General features: G+C 36.9%; 1 long non-coding RNA gene across 2 annotated transcripts in view; it reads left to right on the forward strand.

The window, feature by feature from the left end:
* Nucleotides 1–26074, forward strand: part of LOC134731083 (uncharacterized) — a 117561-nt gene that overhangs the window by 63603 nt on the left and 27884 nt on the right. Inside the window, exons 3-4 of one of the 2 annotated variants that reach the window (XR_010113151.1) lie at nt 1968–2059; nt 5629–5698. This is a non-coding gene — a long non-coding RNA (uncharacterized LOC134731083). Of the gene's footprint in view, nt 1–1967; nt 2060–5628; nt 5755–26074 lie in introns of both variants that reach the window. The other variant, XR_010113150.1, reaches the window with a different exon arrangement.

The raw sequence follows: 26074 nt of genomic DNA on the forward strand, positions 1-26074 counted from the left end.
AAAAAGCTATGCCAAGAATAGTATCAGGTTATTTTTCTGGTTCCTTTTCGTAGGCACTATTCCTTTTCATAAGTAAATTATGAAACTCGGCACTGCCAACTGTGTTACTAAATTATATGATTGTGATCTCCATCAAAGAACGGACTACACTTGTAGCAGAATGGTTGACTGTAGGAAGCACTTTTAACTTCCCACATAATTCCATGATCTGATTTCCCCATAGAAGTTTTAACCATAGCATATATGTACATTCAGACTTCTTATGGCAAATGAGTTGTCAGATTGCATATTTGTATATTTTAAGGAATATTTGTCAGAATTTAGGCAAATAATCTATCTCTTCTAAATATTAACTTTAATGTACAACTTAAAATTCTTAGATTACTCTTTAATCATGCATAGAACATTTTTTAGTGTATCTTTTGTTTATATTCCTAACCATACCCTTTAGGATCTTTAGAAACTAAACATTTTCCCAAATATTTTATAATGAATATGTATAGTTTTCATAATCAGAAAATAGACTAAGTGTACCATTTTAACTATGAAACCTGGGAATTCAATCATGTTTAACCCTCACAATTTATTTCCTTTTTTAAAAATGTTATGCTTAAAGGAAATGTAGGGCCCCACGTTTGGGTCTACATGGGCCACAGTGCGAGCAGAATGCTCTTCCCATTCCGATATCAAAGGAGTGGACGACGACACTGAAGACCTCATTCCTTACCCTAACGTGGAACCACAATGCCAGATAACCCCACATTTCCTCTGAGGATGTGGATTCTGTTTTCCAGTTCTTTGAAACTGGCTCACCCTGTCTGTCGTTGGATGATGAATGTGATATAAATAGCAGTGAGCCGGTCCAAGCCTTGGCTGGGGGCCTTGGTGTTTCACTTGCTCTCTCTCGCACCCTGTCCTGCCATCACTACGGGAAAATGCCCAGCCTTGGAGAATGACAGGTGCGAGCATCCACATGGTCTTGTAGGGAATGCCCTCCTCAATGGGCCAACAGCCAGCTGACACTCTGGCCGGTGAGGGAACTCCACACATTCAGCAGGGCTCCCCCAGCCGCTGTCCCCGGACGCAAGCACAATTCATGCTTGATGTTGTTTAGCACTGAAGATTCCTGGCTGTTTGTTACACAGCCTCATGAAGGAAAAGATTATTGATATATCAGGGTAATGTTAGTGAGTCTGAATTTGGAAACACAGGATAAATGAGTCTTTGCATAAATGAAGGCTTTCAACAGCCTTCAAAGGCCAAGTCTCAAAGCTTATAACCTAATCAGAGTTAATTGTTTTAGTCATTTTTATGAATAGAAATCATACGGGTGTTTTAAATGTATATGCACCTAACATTTTCCAATTATTAAGAATCACCTTTCATAAATATTTTCTTTCCTTTTTGACAAGACCATTCACAGCGTATGTCGAGACATAAATGGCCATATTTTGCCTGTGTTTTTTTTTGTTAGCCTTACAGAAAAGAAATGCCTAGAACTGAGAGTTTATCAATCAGTCTCCAATGTCTTTGAAAAGGACAACCATTTAGTATGTATGAGGCATATAGAGACTTTCACTGTAGTGGCAACTGTATTGGCAACTAAAGAGACTCTCATTTGGAATCCCAGCTTCTTAGTTATCACACAACGCAATAAAATTATCTCAGCTGTATTTGCCTCACTTGTAAAATGAGAGCAACAAAATCACACATAGAAGAAGTGTCATGCACCACGTTATTCCACTCAGTTGTGCACTTACATCTATTTACTTTACACGCAAGGGTTCTGTAAACTTTCAAGCACTACGTTAACGTAAGTTATGATCATTGTACCGCCTTGTCAAATATTTCAAGCAACTTTTGCCTCTCCTATCAATTTTCTTTTCATTATGATTTGAGCTCTATTTATTTGGTTTAATGTATTTAATTATATGATAGCGATCACTGGCTCCTTTTCCTTTCCTCAGATCTTGACACTGCTGACCAGGGACAAAATGTCCCATTGACAGTCATGCTCTGGAGCGGGATGGGCAGTGAGAGACCAGAGACCACAGGATGGGTAAGAAATAGCCCAGCTCAGGCTACTGGGTTGAAGAACTGCCAGAGCGTGATCGCCGACATGCAGATTTCTGATCTACGTGTAATGTAGAAGCTGACTGTTCTGTATCTGACGTTTTATTTAGAGTCTGTGAAGTAGCTTAGGCCAATTACTCATAGCCGCCTTCCCCTCCTCAGTTACCTGGACATATGTCTTGTGTTCTGGAATCAAAACTAATTCTGAATGCATATCCTGAAAACATGGGACACTTACTCAGATTTCACTCTTGGGTGTCATTGGCCTTTTAATTATTTTCTATCAATAGACCGACCTTAGATTTACTTGTCAAAAAAAGTAAGGTCATTTTATGAGCACTTTCATTCCAATTTCCTAGATGTCTTTTCTGATTAGAAAAACCTATAAACTATGTAGCTTTGAATTTATAGAATCATTATTCCTGAAGGTTTTGCTGTCCTTTGCGCTCAGAGATGGTCCCACTGACCCAGGATGGAAGAGCCTGTGATCGCAGCTCCAGGGGCCCTCAATTCATTTGTTTCCCTGCGTCTCCATCTCCCCATGTTATCCTGTCACCCCAAAAAGCACCTGCCTGCAACACGGTCAACAGAGTCCATCCATAGAGTCCCGCTGGTTCAGCTGGTTGTTTCCAGCTTTTTGACTGTGACCCACCGTGGGAAGCTCATCTTAACTAGCAATGCAAATGACACACTTATACATGTGCACACACACAGAGCACTTCAAAAAGCAACACTTTATTAACTATGCTACTTCTAACGCATTTTAATCCCAGCTCTTAACTTTTGCAGAAAGTGTTTATAAGCATTCAATTGATTACTATTCACAGTTAGAAAAAAATATATTGGTCACGTATGTGGTAATAAAACTGCAAAGTGTACCGAGCATCGGTTCTTCACACAGTAATTCTTCACAACAACCGTCAAAAGGCATCAGAGGCATACTAAAGTGAATGGTGGTCTGAACTCACAGCCTGTGGGTGGCTGAGTGGGCCAGTGAGGGGCTGGTCTGGCTGGAGACCGACGCCCCTGCAGTGAGTTGCGGGTTGTTCTGTGCACCCATCTGCACCTCTGCATGTCAGGGGCTGCCTGGGAGCCAGTCTAGAAGGGCCAGAGCTGGGAGAGTGGAGAAATTGACTCTGTCGTCCACCTTGATAACCCAAATATATTCTTGGAATCGCGGGAAAGGTCAACAGAGACAGGAGGATTTCTCAAGTGCGTTTCAAGGCCTCCACTTCCTTTATCTCTCCTAACAGCTCCTTGGATACAATGTCACAAATCTTGGCCTGAGCAAGAATGTGCAAGTGGGAGCGAGGGTGAGAAATTGGGGTCATTCGCATCATCTATCACAGAGTTTCATAAGGAAAACAGCTGTGACTTCCAGTGCAGTGTGCCATCCTAAGCCAAAAAAGCTACAAGCAGACCCTGGGTGGTCTCAATGCTCTGGAATGAAGCGCTCCAGTGGCAGTGTCTCTGTGGAATCTGTCATGGAAGTCAACCTTCTACGCTGCTCAACGTCTTGAATAAATGGGGAGAGGAAGAGGAGATTTAAATGCCTTAACTGTGGAAGAAAATACCATGTATATTAACCGTGATGTGGCTTAAAAATAAAGGCATTATTTTAATTTACACACTGGATAGGGAAGACACTTCCAAACTCCAATAGCCTAGTACAGCAAAAGAAGTGGATGGAGAATTCAATTTCACACCATTGAGCTAAAAGGTATTTTTCTTCCCTAGCAACCACTAGCAATCGCAAATATCTATTTCTCTGGTATATTATAAAAAATAGCTACAAACAGGTCTCAGCATCCCTGGCCAGGTCAGAATATTTTTGATTCAAACTTAGCAATGAAGAATTATTTTCCCAATATACACATTATTTTTTTATATTGATTTTACCAATTATTAACACATGCAATTGATGTGGCACAATTCTATTCAAATTTCTTTTCCAGAAAAACTTTTGTTATCTAAAATTTATGTGGTGGGATCTTATGTTTGTAGTCTTTTCATATCACGGGCTATTTCCATTACTTGCAGTTTTCATAAAATGAGAATATCATTTTTTTAATGCATGCTACCTAATGCTAAAAGACGAGTTAATGGGTGCAGCACACCATCATGGTACATGTATACATATGTAACAAACCTGCACATTGTGCACATGTACCCTAAAACTTAAAGTATAATAATAATAATAATAAAAAGTGGAAAACAAAATATTAAAATGTTTGGTGCTGTATGAATTCAAACAATGTCTTTTTCATGCAACTTGCTTTAAAAAAATAAGGCAGAGATGTGGCTATGGCTGTCAGTTATTGAATAATAGAGCATGCATTTAGCTATCAGAGGTCTGTATTTTTTGAGATCACCAAGCTGTTTTGAAGCATTTGAAGATGAACATTGATTAATCCTCTCACGCAGCCTAAGGTACCTACTGGCCATTGGAAAAGTGCCAGGAAATGGGTTTGAATCTACAGAGGCTCTCGATATTTACTTGAAGAGCTCCAACATAAAACAACTGATTAATGTTTAGAGTGACCTTTAGGAAACAGCACGGAGCACTGGAAAATCCCTTTGAAAATGAGACACATTTGGCCGGGCGCGGTGGCTCATGCCTTTAATCCCAGCACTTTGGGAGGCCGAGGTGGGTGGATCACGAGGTCAGGAGATCGAGACCATCCTGGCTAACACAGTGAAACCCCATCTCTACTAAAAATACAAAAAAAAAAAAAAAAATACCTGGGCGTGGTGGTGGGCACCTGTAGTCCCAGCTACTCGGGAGGCTGAGGCAGGAGAATGGTGTGAACCCAGGAGACTGAGCAGGAGACAGCTTGCAGTAAGCCGAGATCGCGTGCCAGCAGTAATCCGAGATAGCGCAGCGCTGCACTCCTGCCTGGGCGACAGAGTGAGACTCAGTCTAAAAAAAAACAAAAGAGACACATTTGGCTATAATCCCCAACAACATTACCGAGTAATGGTTTGAACTTTGGGAAATTTACTTCCATTCTGATTCCTGATTCCTAATCCATAAGGAATGATGAAACCCACTTAAGGAGGGCGGGCATGTTATTTATGCAAATTGTGTACTCTAGAAAATAAACTCAATCAATAGAACATTTTAAATGAATTTTCTGGAATTAGAGGTAGTCTGGGCAGTGACTCTAGTTTATTCTGTCTGATGGCATTATATGTTCAGTGATTTTTGACTCCAGAACTTGGCGTCACAAAGAAATTGCCAACTATAAGGCTGGACTGTGTTGCCAGTGCTAGAAAATTTGATCTAGAAAAAAAAAAAAAAATGAAAGCAAGGGGATACATTCATAAAAGTTATCTTATGGGTGCTCCATAACTACCAGCGTGAACGCCCTGCCCTCTTCAGCAGGATGGGATGGTCAGCCTCACTGCTAAGGCTGGAATCCTTCACGAGGCTTTGTCTGTGGTAATTAAAAATGATTGACTTTCTTAACGATGACTTTATATTCTTAATTTTATTTTTGTGTAAACAACTTACAAAATTAAGTCACAAAAAGTTTTTTTTGTTGTTCATTCTAGTGGAAAAGCCAGGAAATTTGTGAGCCGACCAAACCGGATTTGAATTCTCTTTCTGAAAATAAGTAATTATGTGAGTCACTCATTCTCTGAGCTTGAGTTTCTGCATCCGTAAACTAAGGATGATATGTGAGTTTTGCTTGTTTCCCTAAGACAAGTTATGCAAACTGATAAGAGCACAGTAGACCCTTAGTTAATGTGTTTCCTTTTTTAGTAGTTCTTAATTCTTCAATTTCCATAAGAATTTAGATTAAAAGATGTAGTTTTGCTCAGATGATGCCAAAATCATATGTGCATCTTTTTAAAACTGATTATCAAATATAATTATGTAGTCAGTGAATTAAGCAAGAATAAAAACGACAGTGAAACAAATACAGTTTCCTTCATGTAAAAATGTGTGTAGAGTTTCTTTCATGTAAAATGTTAATTTTCCTGGAATGCCAGTTTGCGAAACTCCTTATTCAGATGTCTTTTAGAAAAATGCAATACCCCAAGAGACCACCATTTTCTTTAGTAAGTTCCCATTTTTCTGTTGCTGTTTGTGATTCCTGGGCCACTAAGTTAGTGTTTTATAAGCCTTTGCCTTGGCTCTTCCTTGTTTCAATCCTCTAAACCTGTCAAAAATAACTTAACCTGCTTTATTGTTCCCATAAATTCATATGTAACTAGTAGCTAAATCCAATTTGTATCAATCTGCCTTTCTTTGTAGCCTATTCTAAATCTCCCAGCATGTTTCCCAAAAGTAGAATCCTATTAACACCAAATAACCAGCTCTGTATTTTATTCAATAGTTATTATAGACCTTCCAGTGTCACAGTGCAGAAAGGAGCCTGATCTCACCACTGATATATTACAGCAAGAATTCCTAAACTCATTACTCTGAGTGTGTGAGAGCATGCGCTGTGGAGGTCCAGAGTGTTTTATAGATGTTTATATACATACTGCCTTTGCTTCAAATTTAGATTATTCCCAACACCACTTAAAATCATTTGACAAGGAACTTCCAGATATTATGGAGTATAAAATGGCTCCACATTATAAAAATAAATAATTTAAAATTTGTAATTGAATATATATATACATATATATATATGTATATATATATTTGTGTTTTTTTTTTTGAGACGGAGTCTCATTCTCACCCAGGCAGGAGTGCAGTGGCCTAATCTCGGCTCACTGCAAGCTCCACCTCCCAGGTTCAAGCCATTCTCCTGCCTCAGTCTCCCGAGTAGCTGGGACTACAGGCACCCGCCACCACGCCTGGCTAATTTTTTGTATTTTTAGTAGAGACAGGGTTTCACTGTGTTAACCAGGATGGTCTTGAACACCTGACCTTGTGATCCACCCACCTTGGCCTCCCAAAGTGCTGGGATTACAGGCGTGAGCCACCGCGCCCGGCCTTGTAATTGAACATTAAGTGTCACAAAATAATATGAAAGTTGAAAAAAATATTTTAATTGAAGTATATGATTTGACTTATTTGACTGACGTGACCTCAAGGGAATACCATATTTGACATACAGTATAGATGAAAGTAGTTGCATGTGACCATCCAATTTACATTAAAGGGACATCAAATGCATAATCTAACAGTCTGAGTTCTGCTTTGCATATTATCTAATGAGCTTGACAATGTTTATTCAATAAGAGAGTTTCAGGTTGGATTAGCCAATACTGTTAACTATAGAATGCTTAAAAACAAAACTGTTATTACTTTTGAACGTATTATAATTTAGACTCTTTAATTTATTACAACTTAAACTCTCATGTTTATTGCAACATAAAATGTATGTTTTAATAGTATTATTATAAATACATTTTGCATTATGCTTTGGCAGATATATTGTCATATTTAATTAGCATAAGAATTGTGCCAAGAAGACATTATTCTTATAAATTTAGCACCTTCAGAAAGCTGTGTTTCCTATTAAACTATTTAATCTTTTTATCATGTTGTTTAATTTTAAAGTATCAAATTAAATTTAGTTATCAAATACTAAGTTTTACAGGTAGTCAGTAGGAAGACCAAATTCTGCCCATCTTCTGTCTGACTTATAAAATCAAAATTCCCAAAATATGAATTAATCATTATTTAATCACAAAACTATAAATTCAGAAAAATAGATATTTTACACTATTAATATTTTGGATGAAATTAAATTACCATGATTATATTAAAAATGTTCCAATACTGATATATAAGAAGATCAATTTGTCAAAATTGTGAGTTAGCATGAAGTGTATTGTCCCAGGTATAGCTTGCCTTGATACAACTGGAAACAGTAGGAGGAATGTGGTTTCAACAAACTGTGTTTGCGTCCATTGCTGCATCACACATCACCACACACTTACCACTTAAAGCAGCAGCCACTTACTAAGCCACAGAGTTCAGATACCCAGGGGCTCAACTGGGTTCCCTGCTCAGGATCTGACAAGGCAAAATCAGCCTGGTCAGCTGATCTAGCCTCTCATGTGAGGGTTTCGACATTCTCAACATTTGTAACATTTCATTATGTGTGACAGATAGAGTCTTGAGTCAGTTTGATTTCCACTTATGTCTGTATTTGAAGACATATCCTTACCAATTTTATCAATTTTCTTGCCATCTCATGATGGTTTCCAAATAAAATATTCATATCCTAAAGGGAATAGTGATAATATAGTTTTACTTTAGAACAGCACCTACAGTGTACATTCCTGAACTGGTAAGTGTTTCATAGATGGAGAACAAACTTTGATAAGAACTATAGTGGACTTTTCATCAGATATCATGCAAACAAAAATACAGTGATGTGAGATGTTTAAATAGTTAAGTATTGAAAGAAAATAAAAACTTCGAACTAGAATTTTATGTCCATTGAAATTACCCTTGAAAAATAAAACATGATTTTTTTTCTCAGAAGAACAAAACCTGAAGGAATCTATCACCAATAACCTCACTTAAATTAACTTTATCTAATTGACATTTATAGAATATTTCATCCACCAAAACATAATACACATCCTTCCAAGCTCACATGGAACATATACCAAGATAGATAGACCACGTTATGAGTCACAGCACTCAACTAAACAAATTTAAAATAATATAAAGCTTACAAAGTATATGCTCAAATTATAATAAAATTAACCTAGAGATCAGTAACAGAAATAAAGACATAAAATATTTAAATATTAGGAAACTAAACAACACGCTACTAAGTAATACTTAGGTCAAGAAAAATCTCAAGGTAAATTCTAGAAATATCTAGTCTACATAAAAATGAAAGTACTACATATCGAAATTAGTGGAATACAGTTAAAGCACTGCTTAGAGGAAAATTTATGAAATTAAATGCACATATTTGAAGAGAAGAAAGGCCTAAAATCAAGAAACTAAACATCCACTCTATGGAACTAGAGAAAGAAGAGAACTGCAACTCTGAATTAAGCAGAAGAAAACGAATATACAAATTAGAGCAAAAATAAGATGGGAAAAAAGTATAATATTGAAAATGAATGAAAACAAAAGCTGATTCTTTGAAAAGATCAACAAAATTAATAAATCTCCAACCAGAATAATCAACAATAACAGAAAAAAAATCTCAGCTTCTCTGGATGTTGGAGTCTCCCCATGCCCAGCTGCTATGTGCTTATAATAAATAGTAGGTGTGCTAATGATTTTGGAAGGAACCCTTAGAACCGTGTATCAGCAGCCTCCCTGCCTTCCTAGAAAATGTGCAGGGATCGTAAGTCATTTTTTTGTTGGCTTGCCAGGTCACTGTGATGTACAGTAGGTTTTGTAGGGGGCATTTTGAAAGCAAGGAAGGAAAAGATGGTGGGCTTCTATAGTTTTATCAATTTGGGAGCACTGTGAGCCACACACCCTGTCTTCCCTGGCATTCCTGAGTCCCAGGCGCTCTGTGTCTCTGCAAGTAAACAATTTCTCTTTTTGCATCTTCTCCTCCTCCACATACTTGCAACCGGTGATGCTCAAATAAGGTCCACAGGTTCACAAACCGTGAGTTATTGCTCTAGGATGGGATGAGACCAGATATTCAGGGAAACAACTGAGAATTTTCTATAGCAATTTCACAGAGTAATTTTATGTCTATTGGATGTAATAGTAAAAATGCTGTTCCTGAGTTTTTATGTCATTTTATTTTTCCACTATTTCCATTTTATTATATTATACAAAAGTATTGATCTGCAAGAGATTGTAATGCAAAAATGAAATAAAACATACACTGAAACAAAACAAAAGTACTCTTTCTCCATGAATACTTTGAGAGGCGTGGCTTCAGTCTAGAATCCTTTACCAACATCTTCATCTACAGAAATTGGTTTACATCCTACATATGTTTGATGCTTACCTTCTTTTCCTTGTGTTAGGTTTATGTTTAAACATAGTTCAATCCGCCTTCCTGAACCAGCAATTCAATTATTATCTCTGTGTGTGTGTGTGTCGTGGTGGTGGTGGTTAGAATTTTAGAAACATTTCTTTTTATTCAGTGTGTCTAACAACAGTAGCATTTGTATAAATTTGTCATTAGAAAGAGCTTGGATTCCAGAAAACTGCAGCAAAGCATTCGGTATAAAGAAACAGTAAATAGGATTGCAGTGATGAGCTGCCAATTCTCTCTATGTTCTAGGACGTAAGTCTGAGTGTCTGGAATCTGCAACAATGTTAAAGCCTGGCTCTTCACTGTGGTGCAGTAGCTGATACATCTTTTAATACTTCAGTTTTCCAGCTCCTGAATTTCTAGCTCCATTTCCCTTTCCCCATCACTTGTTAATGTAAGCATATCAAAACTCCCATCTTCTTGCTGAAAACTTCCATAATCATACTTGCACCAAAGATTCCAACAAATACAGGTGTATATTATTAGTTATTTTATGTAAGTATATTCTAGCTAGAATTTAAATATTTCAGGAGAGAGATGCTTGTGTATGTTTTTTTTTTCATATCTTGAATGGAGTGAATGTCTGAACATATTCACTCTTTGAGCCAGAATAACAAGATTGAACATTCATTTAGGAGTGCAGTGACCTCAGTTCCATGAATTCTATCACTATAAATTGATGAGATCATTCTACTTCACAAAACTTTTTTTCTCATCCACAAAATGGAGGTATTGAAATATTTACTGGTACTACTAAAATTAAAATTCTGTTTTGCAACAAATTAAAAAATATTACACTAATCATATACTTTCTTTGTGGGAGTGGGAGAGGTAGTCTTGGTTCTTATTTTACTAATAATATATTTCACCTTATCAATGAATCAGTGAGCTGTAACTGCTAAGGTGCAAACCAGGCCACATGCTTCCGTGTGACCTTGGACAAACTTTATCTTTGCTTGCAAAGCAGAACTGCGGCCATGGTCAGGCTTTTGAAAGAAGGACAGCAGGAGGCAGAAGACATCGGAACTTGGCGTTCCTATTTCCGTATCAATACCGAGGCTCTTTCAATGATAAGGAACTTCAAATTAATGCTGGGGTCAGGAATCTAAAATCCTATAGAAAGTTCTGCATAAATCTTATTTAACTCAATCAATATTACATAATATCAAAGTTTAAAAAGTTAGTTAATAGCTTTCTGAAATGTTCCCAACTGAATTTAGGGAGATAACGGGTGACAAAGGATGGGCGGTAGAGAGAGAGAGTCAGGAGGAGGAAGGGACCCTTAGGGAGAACATAGCTTGTGATTCAAAATATTTCTTTTTAAATACAATTTAGGATGGAGAAAAAAATCTTTCTTATGTAAAAAATGTATTTATATACATAGATATACGTGTCTGTATATGTATAATTAAGAGTTTGTATTTTAATTTTCTTAGAATAATAACCTATAAATTCAGATTAATTGAAGAGAATAGAATCATTGAACATGTGAGTTAGATAATTTTTCAAAGATCTGTAATATTATCATATATAAAATAAAGACATGATAAAATAAAAGGTTTTCCTAATTCCTAATTTTTAGACAAGCTTTAATAAAGAGATAAGAATGATAAGTAATTAACACACCACTATTTTTACATAAATAGAGCTTTCTAAGTGCTTCTACAAACAGTTGTTTTCTTTATTTAGGTAAGTGTATTAATATAGTCTTGTTTATATCATTAATTCTCAGAGTAAAATCTTTATTCACACATGGAAAAACAGCAATAACCTCCGAGTTTGAATTTCTGAGTTAACTCTATATCGGAATTTAGAAATCAAAATTAATAAGAATTTACCACATTAACATTTGCTAATTACATCATGGATGCCCATCTTTCACTTAAAATATGCTTATGAGAATGTAATTGCAAAGAAATAATGATTTCTGGATCATAAAATGCCAAGCTAAGTTACCTGAAATCTTCCTGTAGCTTTTAAATACCCCCAGATAAAACATTTTTAATGTTCAGATGAGCACAAAAGACAAAGGAAGAAATCCCTAATGTTTCATAAGTAAAGGTAAAATGCTGCAGATGCTCTGAGAGGGAAAGTTAACTGGATGGACAGGGTAGATTGCTGGGAATATAAATTCAAGGGCTGGTGTTTTATTCTCTGAGGGACAAGAACAGAGCCCTGGGGCCAGAGGGAGAACTATGCTTGGCACAGAAGAGCCACTCCATATATATTGATATTCCTGAAGATGTGGTGGTGGGATTGGAACTGAAGCCCAAGACCCTATGAGGTAGGAGGCAGGACTTGACTCTGGAGGTGGGGCTGGGACACTGGACCAAATTGAGGACTGGCTAGAACAGGTCCCAGATGAAGCAGCTTTCTGTAAAACACACCACCAGGGTGCCATGTCATTTTACCATTGCCATGGCAACACCGGAAAGTTATCACCCGCTTCCATGGACACAACTCTACTACTGGGGTCCTAGACATTGCTCATAGCCCGCCCTTTGATTTGAGTATAGGTAAAAGTGGGCATAAATATGAGTGCAGACCCACCTCTGAGCTGCTCTCTGGACAAACTGCCTGTGGGGCAGCCCTGCTCTGCCAGGAGTGGGACCTCCGCTGAGGCTGAGCACAGCCGCATCAGTCAAAGCTCCTGTTGAACACCATTGCCTCGCCTTTGAATTCTTTTTGGGGCTAAGCCAAGAACACTCAGGACTAAGCCTCAATCTGAGGGCTGGGCTGTCCTGCAGTACCTGTATTAACCCAGGACTATAGAAGGCTATACTTTTCAGCAAAATGTTGACAGGGAAAAAAGCATCTCCATATCAATACAGGAGTCCAACAAGAAAGTGTGTCTGACTGCCTAGGCTCTGAGAGAAAATAAATAAAAAAATAGTAAACTGCTTTTAAGAAAATCACAGTCTTGAACTTCCCTCAAGGGGAGAATTCTAAATATGTATCGTTGTGAGGCAAGACTCCTATTAATATAAAAAATTAGCAGTGGGCAATGCACCTAACAAAACAGATGCAAAATGCAAAACCTGCCTGGGTTCTCATAACCCGCACTTTGATTTGCATATAGGCAAATTCTAAATTCTAAATAGGTAAATTACCTAAATTCCCATGGGATTTACATGGAAAAACCACCTAACTCGGTGAAGATGAACCCTAAGAAAACAACTACAAAGTGCAAAACAGAGGGTAAAAGTCATTCTGTAACGACAATTCTAAACAGTGCTAAAGCGTTTAATGAGAGTGGCCTGGGCGTCCTCCCACCACAGCCGCTGTGCGCAGCGGAGCAGAGGGAGGGAGAACCCGGGCAGAGCTGCACACCTGCTGCGGGAGGGGCTGCGTCTCGCACTTCTTCTGTCCGGGGAGGCGCCTTGCTCTGACCTTCCTCCTCAAAACACGGGCGCGGTGGCTCACGCCTGTAATCCCAGCACTTTGGGAAGCCGAGGCAGGCGGATCACAAGGTCAGGAGATCAAGACCATCCTGGCGAACACGGTGAAACCCCGTCTCTACTGAAAATACAAACAATTAGCCGGGCGTGGTGGCGGGAGCCTGTAGTCCCAGCTCCTCGGGAGGCTGAGGAAGGAAAATGGCCGAACCCGGGAGGCGGAGCTTGCAGTGAGCCGAGATCGCGCCACTGCAGTCCGGCCTGGGCGAAATTGCGAGACTCCGCCTCAAAAACAAAACAAAACAAAAAAACACGCAAGTGGAATTCCAGAAAAGTCACCACGTCTGCACAATGAGAAGTCCAGGGTCTCCTGCCATTGTCAACATCTGCTGGCCTCTCAGTTTCGCTGACTCGCTCCTGGTGCCGGTGTGAGCAGACAGACTCCAGAGCTGGAGCAAGATGTCAATGGGACAGTCACGGAGTGACCTGGGCTGTTTCCACATGACCAAGCAGAGATATCCCATGAACCAGGAGACCTGAACCACGTTGCTGGAACCAGCATGAAACGAAGGAGCCTGTAGTGAGTGAGCTTCCAACCACAGAGGGGAGGCTGGAGCTGAGGGGAACTGGGAGCCATGGCGCCCGAGCAGACCCACCAGTTACGGAATTGTGCAGTGAGAGGCTCCTGAGTGGGCCTGCAGAACTCACCCGTGACCTCCTGAGGGCCACAAGGACGTGCCACTGATGGAGAGACTCAACAGGATTAGGTGCGGGAGAGATTCAACAGGATTAGGTGCGGTAGAGACGCGTGTCACTGTCCACTCCGCCGCTCTCCATCTCAGCACACCCAGAAGGTAAGCCAGAGAAAACAGCAGCAGAAATGAAAGAGCATGCTACCTATAAAATACATACAACTATTTTAGGTGGTAATACAACAAAATACCTCTTAAAAATGACTGTGTATGTCAATATAAAAAGAATTCCTAAGAAAAGAACAGAACATTTGGGAAAAGGATGAATTTCAAAATAACAAAACAGAGTTTCTAGAAATAAGTAGTAATCATTGCTGAGTTTGAAAACTCATTGAATGCCAGTGTTCAGGGCAGATCGTAGAAACTAAGATTTTAAACACAAAGGAATTGAATATTGGAAATTAGATGCTTAGGAATGGGCAGGATAACTGCAGGATGAGAAGGAGAGAACACTGATCACTTCATTCATTCATCCCAAGCTCACTGCATTTGGAATTACTGAGATGTAGGCATGAAACATGATGTTGTGTTTGCTGTACCTCGGTCCCTGGTAATTAAACTGCTGCTACAATCACGGTGATCTTTCTATTTTAAAAGCTGGTAACTAGACATAGGAATTTAATCCAGACAGAATATAATAATTGTACTTAGACCTCCAAACTTCCTTCCATTTGGAACAAAAGTTGGTGCCCTGCACTTCACTTCTGCTTGCTAAATCTTACATCATAATTTCACCCCGGTGCTACTTAAATCTAGAAGTCTGATTGCAAAATAATACTGGTAATACAGAATTGAGCTTTCCACTACTCTGGGGAAAATTACACATTTAATGTTATGGTCTATTGACTCAAATATGAAAAACCAAAATGGGATCATGTATCTACAGTAGAGCTTAAAGAGAACTTAATAAGAAATGTATAGTAGATTCATAATCATTAACTATGGGCTTTTTAAAAAGAATTTTTTCTTTACTTTGCTATTCTTTTCTTTTCTTTCTCATTCTTTCCTTTCCATTTTCAAAGTCAATAAAAGGACCAAGAGAAAATTTCCCATGAAAAATACATGTTTTTATTCTTTAGTTCAATTCTGCTCCTAAAATGTATAAAAGCCAATAGGATTCAGGAAGAAGAGAGGAAACACAATGAGTTCTGATTTTTTAACAAGAAGTTATTCTAGCAAAGAAGATAAGAAGAAGAAACTTCAAGTCACCAGTCAGGGTAAATCTCCCAAATCACTGGAGAGTTCAGGTTTTAGAAGAATAAGTCAGAAAAGTGAACAAGGAGGTTACTCAATCAAGGGCAGTTTCAGAGAGTGGTGCAAACCTGTAAGGTGTGTCAGAAAGACTAATGAAGTACATCAAATTAAAACCCAGAAAGAGCTGATGCTTGCAAAAAGCATTGATAATGACCCAAGTGTGATTTTTAAAAAGGAACTAAAGCTTTTAAAGAGACAATAAAAAGAAAAAGAAAGGAAAAAGTGATTCCATTTATTGGGGTTTATATAACTTAACTGAATGGGAAAAATTGCTTAATAGAATATGAAGTTTATGTATCTTCTTCTACAACCAATATTCTTTTAGTTACCCAAACAATAAAACAATATTGTAGGTGTGGCATGGATTTGAGTTCATGATGTCATGCTCTAAGCTTTATATGACCTGAATCAAGCTGGTTAACTTCTCTACCTCACCTTTATAGATAGATGATAGATAGATAGATAGATAGATAGATAGATAGATAGATAGATAGATAGATGATAGATAGATAGCTGGTTTTTTTCATGGTTATTCCAAGAGGTTGTTGTAAAAAAAATGAAATATTGGTAAAAATAAACAACATATGATTATCAATACTATCCTGCTCTCATCTTTATGTAGAAGAATGTTCTTTAGGTTTTTCACAGTAGACCTTACATTATTATTATTTTTTATTAATTTTTTTTTGAGACGGAGTTTTGCTCTTGTTGCCCAGGCTGGAGTGCAGTGGTATGATCTCAGCTCACCACAACCTCTGCCTCCAGGGTTCAAGTGATTCTCCTGCTTCAGCCTCCCAAGTAGCTGGGATTACAGGCGCCCGCCACCACACTTGGCTAATTTTTGCATTTTTTAGTAGAGACGGGGTTTCCCCATGATGGTCAGGCTGGTCTCGAACCCCCAACCTCAGGTGATTCGCCCGCCTCGGCCTCCCAAGATGCTGGGACCACAGGGGTGAGCCACCGCGCCCGGCCAGACCTTACGTTATTAAAGGGATACTGAATTCCAGCTTAGATGAAGAGATAGAGAAAAAATAATAATTTAAATTAATGTAGATTTAATATATTCTTATAACACTAAAAAGATACAGATAATACTAGAAAAATAATTTTAATGATCAATTTAAAATCATGTGTAAAATGGAAAACAAATATATATATATTCTCATTTTCAAAGGGCAGAAGTAGAGTTGACCACATGAACTCTAAATGATGAGAATGATAATTTAGAACTTTAAATGAATGATCATTTAGAACTTTAAATTAACTTTGATCAGAATATTTCTGAAACTATATTAAGAGGCATGGGGAAAAAGCAACAAATAATCATTACTGTATCGCAGGAAAATAATCACCCTATCCTAAAGTCACCTTACTTTTTAGTAGAATGTCTATACTGAAGTACAAGAAAATTCTGTAGACATTGAGTACATTATTTGTTTTCTGTATAAAAATGTATTGTACCTTTATAGGCAACTGGGGAAAAATCTGCCTATATTTAAGCGAAGTATTCTATGTTAGAACACAGTTGGCCAGAATTTCAGTGAATAAAACATTTTTAAGTGGAGTGTAGGTTTCCAGGGGAGGGCTACAGTGAAGTCTTTGATCCAAGCCTGCTCTGCGTTCAGACAACCTTGATAAAATTATTGTAAGATTGGTTTTTAGATCAAATATGATAGTTATAAGAAGTATGTTAAATATTTTGAATACTGTATTATCTTAATAATTTTAAGTATTCTGATTAAAAGTATAAAAGATATCTGTATGGGGAGAAATTTGGGATTCATTTCCCATACTGAAAATAATTATCACTTAAATTGAGAGCAAAATGATAAAGATGCTTAAATAACTCAGACCTTCTCTGAGAATATTACTAAAGGAAAGGCTGTAGCAAGAAGCACTGTGTGAGGTTCAATAAGTAATGACAAGAATAAAAGTCTAGTTTATTATTACAACATGTAAGTAATTATTTATTATTTGATAAGTGATTCTTGGAAAATATATATTTATAGCAATATTGTCTCATGAAGGAAGAACATTTTTGTAAAAGACTTAGAACATTTAAAGAAGCAAATGTAGTAGAAATTTGTTAGTTTTTGGCCATGAAACATGGATACCAGATTCCGAAAACAATCTAAGTTTAGGAAGGTTAAAAACAAAGCTGAGTACCTGGAAATACATGCCACCTTCAATGAAAGATTCAATTTTGTAAAATATCCATTTTCTTGATTTTTTAAAATCCAAAATGTTTCCTCATTTACTCCCAATCAAGCCCTTATCATTAAGGGATTTGACAAGCTGCTTCTAAAATTAATATAGAGGAATAAATGTGCACAGACACCATAATATACAACAAATATAACAAATAGTTGAGATTCATCCTAGCAGATATAACAGTACAGTATAAGAAAATTTTTTTTAATTAAAGGGGGTAGTATTTGTTTGGAACAGACAAACAGATCAGCAGATCTATTTAGAACATGAAAATGTGTTTTCCTTTCTTGGTATCAGTTAGACTTTTGTAAATCTCCAGTCTGCTAAACTCTAATAAAATAATTTCCCTTCATGAAAATTTAGTATTTAATATGCCTTAGAAATTTTTAAAAGCTGAATAAGTTGTACTTGGTAACAAGAACTGAGGTAAACAGGCCTTTAGCACGAGGTTTTGTGTTAATCTGACTAGGGGCGAGGCTGTGCTTACTTCTTGCTATAGCTGTATGTGTTAGAGGCTAAAATTCCCTATGATGTCCTTGTTTATGGCTCCTCCATTGCCTTTGGGTTTCCCTAGAGACTTCTTCTTAAATAATGTCTGAGACATGCCATTTTGTCAGTCATGTTCTCCTACTATTTTAGAGAGCCTTGCTGAAGTGGAGGTGAGGAGTTAGGAGGGAGACACATTGCACATTTAATGTTTACTCAGCTTTAACAAATTTCTAAGGCATACTAAAAGACAAACACACACACACAACCACAAGTTGAAGAGACACAGTAAGCCTCAAAAGAAGACTGAGACATGATATGTTAGAATTCCTGGTCAGACCAGGAATCACAGTGCTTGTTACTTACCCAAAGGAGCTGAAGACTTATGTGTACAACAAAACCTGCATTCAAATGTTTACAACAGCTTTATTAATAATTGTTCAAATTTGGAAGCAACCAAGATGCCATTCAGTAGGTGAATGGATAAACAAACTGTAGGGTTTTGTAATACTAAAAATAATATTACAGTGGAATATTATTCAGCAAAAAAGAAATAAGCTATCAAGCCATGAAAAGACATGGAAGAACCTTAAATATACATTATATAAATAAAATGTATATTATATAAATTTATATATTAAATATATAAATATATATTATATAAATTTATATATTCAATATATAAATATATATTATATAAATTTATATATTCAATATATAAATATATATTATATATTTATATATTAAATATATAAATATATATTATATATTTATATATTAAATATATAAATATATATTATATAAATTTATATATTCAATATATAAATATATATTATATAAATTTATATATTAAATATATAAATATATATTATATAAATTTATATATTCAATATATAAATACATATTATATAAATTTATATATTCAATATATAAATATATATTATATAAATTTATATATTAAATATATAAATATATATTATATATATTTATATATTAAATATATAAATATATATTATATAAATTTATATATTAAATAAATATATATTATATAAATTTATATATTAAATAAATATATAAATATATATACATGTACATTACTAAGTGGAAGAAGTGTATCTGAAAAGGCATACAGTCAATTTCCAACAATATGACATTCTGGAAAATGAAAAACTATAGAGGTAGTAAAAAGATTAGAGGTTGCCAGGAAAGTTGGGGAAGGGCAAAGAATGGATAAACAGAGCACAGAGGATTTTTAGGATTGTGAAACTCTTCTGTACAATACTGAGAACATGTCAGTACATACTTGTCAAAACCTATAGAGTGTACAGCACATAAGTGAACGCTAATGTACAATATGGACTTTACTACAATGTGTCAACACTGGCTCATCAATGGTAACAAATGCACTGCATTGAAGATGTGATGAATAGGGGAACCTGTGTGAAGATGAGGTGGGGAGGTTAAGGAGTAAGTGGGAACTCTATATTTTCTGCTCAATTGTTTTGTAAATCTCAGACATCTCTAAAAATTAGTCTATTAGTTAAAGCAAATCCAAAAAGCAAAACAACACACAAGCCAGTGTATGATTCTTAATTTTAAAGAGGTAATTTCCATAAATTCTCTGGGAGGTCATCTTTATGTGAGACCCTGTACAAGATGGGCAGAGAATACCCAACCAGAAGAAGCAATGGGAAGGAACAGGAGTCCATGTCAGTGTACGTGGGGGCACAATGGGGAATGGAGGGCACATAGGACATTGTCTGCTGTTTTTCTCAAGGAAAATGCATTGGCATATGTGTTCTTTGTGTAATAAGCATTTCAACTGACAATAGAAAAACTAAAATGAAATCCATAATTTAGACAGAAACTAAAAACACTACACATGTAGAGTCAGGGAAGACTCAGTCAAACAGCAATTTATGTGCCAGAGTTCTCTAGAAGTTTTGATAGGAACAATAAATCATATTGTAAGCTCATAGCATGTAAAAAAATAAAAGATGATGCAACCTCAGAGATGCATTCATAAAATTCCGATGTCCAAATCAAGAGGACTGCCTGATGCTAGGCATTCAATATTTCTCCAATAGTGGATAATTGGTTAGCTTGTCTGATGTGGAAATGTTTGCATCCAGCTAACCTTGATTGAACACTTCCTCCATGCCAAACACAGTGCTGAGTCTTTTGTGTGCATCTCCCTACACCAGGAGCCATATATTCTAGCAGTGGAATGCTTATGGAGGTTTATTCATTGTCAAATAACAAGTAGAAGAGAGTCAGAGAAACTGCTGCTACCATCTGTCTCCCCGTCCAAAGGCCAATGCTTGTTTTCTTTGTTATTATTGCCATTATAGTGGCTTTTAAAAAACAAATTCTAACATGTAAATTACTCATCGGTTACTAAAACGACTGTAAATTAGTTTATTAATATTCGTAGACAAGTGGAAAATTGCAGAAGAAATGGCCAACATGCACATTTAGGGTTAGGAGTCATATCATCCCCTGAGAAGGAGTGAGAATTAAACTAGGAATGTGGTGCCTTCTCTCCTTGTTCTATTCTCTTTTGTGGAATAGGTTCTTGCTATCTCAGATTGCTTCTCTTTTTCCACAGTCCATCTAGAAGTTTTCTTATTTTCATCAGCAAGAAAGGAATATGGGATTTCTAGTTAAACACACCATGGTTGGAATCCCAGATGTACCACTTAGTAGCTACACAGTAAAGCATTGGACTTACTCATCCTAAGTCTCACAACCTTTATTTCTAAGGGGGACTTAATGATGTGTGACTTAGGTGATCATTTTGAAGAGACATTGGGAATGCTTGACGTACTATATATACTCTATATGTATCAGCTTTTATAAGTTATAATCAGTATTATTAATAATTCTATATCCATGTATGGATTTTTCTACCTGCATATAGATGTTTAGCCAAACGCTTTAGTAAGTTACTACTCAGAATTCTCCCATTCAAAAGAAAAGGAGCTCCTTTAGATACTTCTATTCTAATTATCTTGTCATTACTTATGTCGACGTGAAATGGCTATATGATTCTGTTTTATAAAAGTTTATCAGGGATGCTAAAGTCCCAAGTCTGAACTATTCTGATTTCCATCTAAAATTGATTTTACATATATTATATATGTATATGTATGTGTGTATATGTGTGTATATACACGTCTATGCAAAACTTAAAAGGCTACATTCTTTGAAGTCTGTGGAAGAAATAAAAGACATCCATAATAACATTAAGTTGAGTGTTCTTTTATCTTTGATGATCAATAAGCAAGCTAGAAAATGACTTAGAAATTTTGCAAGCCACACAATTTTGGCATTGAAGAGAATCGTTCCATTATGTACTTTTGATGCTATTTGTGGAGTCAGTCACCTCAGTCACACTATGACACACACATGAAATGCAAAGCTGATGGGGGTAGTGAAATATGCTTTTGCCTATGAAGGTTCCTATAAAAGAAGAGAATCAAGCTCATGATAGATGCAGAGAAATCCAGCAATTTCCTTCGGAAACAATCCCACTTCAACTTGCCTACATTTTTGTAGACAAATTCCATTACAATTGACCAGAACAAAATGATTTTTTAAACCATGCAATAGCGTGTTCTTAAGTGAAAACTCTCATGGCAAGTTTAAAAGAAAGTGAAAAGTTTGTTTATATGGCTTTTTTTAAAAGAATAGATGGCCTATGGGTACCAAATTATGTTCCAGAAGACTCAAGTGGACCATGATGGAGGAGCCCTTATGTTGAAAATGTTTCCCACATTAGTAAACACTTCATCTTAAAAACCAAACTGTCTCAATTTAATATGATAAATAAGCTTTTATTAAATGAAAAGTAAGAGACATCCAAAATACACAAAAACTATTCTGGATAAATTGTTTTCCTGAAGAACAGCCCCAGCTTTGGTCGCTTCTATTTTATTTATTTTTATTTTTATTTATTTATTTTTTTTTGAGATGGAGTGCCACTCTTTTGCCCAAGCTGGAGTGCAGTGGCATGAGCTCGGCTCACTGCAACTGGCCTCCTGGGTTCAAGTGATTCTCCTGTCTCAGCCTCCTGAGTAGCTGGGATTACAGGTGCGTGCCACCACACCCAGCTAATTTTTTTATTTTTAGTAGAGACAGGGTTTCACCATGTTAGCCAGGCTGGTCTCAAACTCCTGACCTCAAGTGATCCACCCACCTCAGCCTCCTAAAGTGCTGGGATTACAGGCGTCAGCCACTGTGCCAGGCCTGGTCACTTCTTTCCTTTTGTCTAGGACTATTCTCATGTTTATTTCTCCTCTTCTGTTTTTTCTCCTTGCGTTATTTTTCTGGGCTGTAATCCATAAGGATAATTTAATTCTCCCTAGACCCATCAGGGTTTAAATACCTGGAACCATCCCTACATTATGGACACTTCACCATTAAAAATACAAGATAAACCTTTGTTATTTACTTTCCTGAACAAACTACATTTTACAAAGCCAAAAAAAAACCCACAACTCTTTGTAAATAAAAGATTATGTAACTTATAGTTAGCTTCATTTTTTTATAGCACAAAATTTCCTCCATAGAGGAGTAGCTAGAACCCAGCAATCTCTCTGCGGGTGAGATCATCATAATCAATACTAGCAGGATTATTATCATATTTAAGTGATGCTTGATTATTTCTTAGAATTTCACTTGTATGTTCCCTTGTGTTTTCAAAACTTAATTTGAAATAAAATGTCTTAAAATACATAATTTCTTTAAAGATTTTGACTTAAGTCAAGACCTTGGTGTAAATTCACACAGTATATTTGGAATATTATAATTGTTGATCTCCCTGCCTCTATTTAATACTTTATATTTTCTGCTTTCTTGGATATCAAATTCATACTAAAACTCTTAGTCTTGCAGTGTTCATATTCTGCATAGAATGTAGAGAATGATGGCCATGATTTGAAGTCTTAGAAGAAATGAATAGCTTTCTCTCTTGATTAAAAACTGAAGAAAAGCACAGACAATAAGCTGCAAGTATTGTTTCTGATGTTGTTGTAGTTGTTGTTGTTTTGAGCCAGTCTCACTCTGTCGCCCAGGCTGGAGTGCAGTGGCACCGTGTCAGCTCGCTGCAACCTCTGTCTCCTTGGTTCAAGCAACTCTCCTGCCTCAGCCTCAGGAATAGCCGGGATTACAGGAGCCCACCACCATGCCTGGCTAATTTTTTAATATTTTTAGTAGAGATGAGGTTTCACCATGTTGGCCAGGCTGGTCTGAAACTCCTGACCTCAGGTGATTCGCCTGCCTCAGCCTCCCAAAGTGCTGGGATTACAGGCGTGAGCCACTGCGCCTGGTCCTTTTTAATTCTTTACATACTGTTTGTGTGAACAGTGTTGGCAATATGTAAATACACAACAAGAGAAGAGAAAATAATTTCAAATCTGGGTCCCACCCTGTGATGTGTGTGTATTTGCGGGGAGGGAAGAGGAGAATGGAAGAAGATGGAAAAACTTGCTCTTGGAAGCCCTTTTTCTTTCAAGTAATTCCTATGAAAACATCTTTTTCCCATAGGCAAACGCTTCATTTTGTGAAGTTATTTGCATAACCTTGTGCAAAAAGTTAATTCCAAGGACTAAATTCCTACAGTTATGTTCTGCCAAGTATATTCTCTGTTGCTTCTGGTGAATTTTAAAGGAGAAACCACACTTTTGTAACATTATCAAATTCAGTGGTCAATAGTTAAGACCCTGTGATGAATAGTTAAAACTATTGACAAATAAACAGGGTGTCACCCAAAGTCATTGTCTAGAAGTAGCTGGTTTCCTAAGGCTGTTGTGGGAATTCCTTGATTAATTGGGACAACTGACAGATAATCTCTTGGGGTCTTTCCAGTGAAAGTCCTGGGGATTCTAAATTTTTCTTATGAACATAATTTTGGGAGAGTTTTCATTTTGCAAGAAAAGTCATTCTGTATGAACAGTGAGCTCAGTGGATTCACGACCAAATTGGATTGTCTGATAATCACCAAAGCCCAGAAGCTTTACACCCACAGACAGTGTTCGTGGAGGTGGATACGCTTTACCTGGAATAGCACATCAGTGATTGCATGGAAGTCAGGAGCAAGAACATGAAATGAACCGATGCACAACATTCTTCCAACCCAGAAAACATTTCTAAGTGAGGAAACATGGTAAAAATAGTAAAAGAAGAACAGATGGTTCTGTTAAAATAACCATATTGAGTCAGTTTCATTTCCATTATCCATTTAGATTTTAAAGTAACCTGGGGTTTTGTGATGTATGTAATAAATTTTTTTCAAATAAATAAATTTAACTTGAAGTTATTTTGCCTTGTATGAAATATAATAAATATTTTATAAAAGGTATAAATGTATGATGAATGGGAATTCTAAAGATTCTTCAGGTTGAGATGGAACATTCTAAGGTATGAAAACAGATTTATACAGCTTACTCTGACTTTTGTTTATCTCTCATTTTTTTTAACATCAGTCAACAAGAAAACTACATTTGGGGATTCCCTGCCTGTTGTTTTTCCAGCTGCACACCAGGAAGATGTTCAGTTGTACACACATATCATAGTCAAGCAGTGAGCTGATAGAACCTCAATAGTGCCTGGAGCAAATGAACAAATGAAAAATGCAAATTTTAGAATAATCAGAACTTTTATGGTTCACGTTCTCCAGAAATGTAACATAAGTTATATAGGTAGTAAGTGAAAGCAATGAATAAAGACATTTTAATACCTAACACAAAAACCTAACATAGATTTTGTCTTAAAATCTCAATGTTTGCCCATCAAATTTGAGATTGTTACAACATCTCTGAAAACTACTGTAGATTAGTGTTTGGGGGAAACCCATTCCCCTGCAAGTTCTTGTTCACCCCATATTTACAGTGTTTATATGAAGAACTAATAATCTTATTGCTGAGCCCTTTGAATCAAACAAATATTTGTTTAAATAACAGAAAAACTGGCAAGTTAATGTGTGCCAGCTCTCCACTACCTGCAATTAGTACAGAAATAAAGCAGAAACCTCCCATCCTCTCAGGGAATTCTGTATCTTGTTGGAGCGAGGAACACTGAAGAAACAAATTACAATACAGAATGCATGCCTTCAGGTGGAAGTCCAAATTCCTAAGGAGGTGGGCAAACCTTTCTGGATCTGACCCTCGTATGCCTCTTCAGGACCATCTCCCAATTCCTAAGGAGGCAGGCAAACTTTTCTGAATCTGACCCTTGCATGCCTCTTCAGGACCATCTCCCAATTCCTAATGAGGCAGGCAAATCTTTCCAGATCTGACCCTCGTATGCCTCTTCAGGACCATCTCCCAATTCCTAAGGAGGCGGGCAAACCTTTCTGAATCTGACCCTCGTATACCTCTTCAGAACCATCTCCCAATTCCTAAGGAGGTGGGAAAATCTTTCCGGATCTGACCCTTGCATGCCTGTTCAGGACCATCTGCCAATTCCTAAGGAGATGGGAAAAGCTTTCTGAATCTGACACTCACGTGCCACTTCGGGACCATCTCCCACCTCCAGAACTCACTGCAAGATATTCTTCCTTTCACTGGAGGATTTTCCATGTCCGATGCTTCCTTCTTTACCTTTCCAACCTCTACTCATCCTTCAACACTCAGCATAAAGTCATCTTTTATGGGAGGCTGTCCCTCACCTGTTACTTCACCTCATCCATCTCAAGACCCAGTCGTGGAGATCATGGAACAGGTGACAGAATCTCCTTCCAGTGAAACAATCCTGGAAGAAACGTGATTCGGCAACAGTTTGTTATTTCAGGGCCATACACGTAAAGCTTCATTACGCTTATCAAACAAACCCAAACATGGTGAGGACCTGAGACAGTAAACATTCCCCAAAATCACTAAAAGAGGAAAGGGAATCAGATCACAGATGAAACTACACAAAACCCGTGCATTGAATGTGCCATAAAATATAATCCCTGGTGATGTTTCTG

The sequence above is a fragment of the Pan paniscus genome, chromosome 8 (assembly GCF_029289425.2).
Source record: "Pan paniscus chromosome 8, NHGRI_mPanPan1-v2.0_pri, whole genome shotgun sequence".
In the NCBI taxonomy this organism is placed as follows: Eukaryota; Metazoa; Chordata; class Mammalia; order Primates; family Hominidae; genus Pan; species Pan paniscus.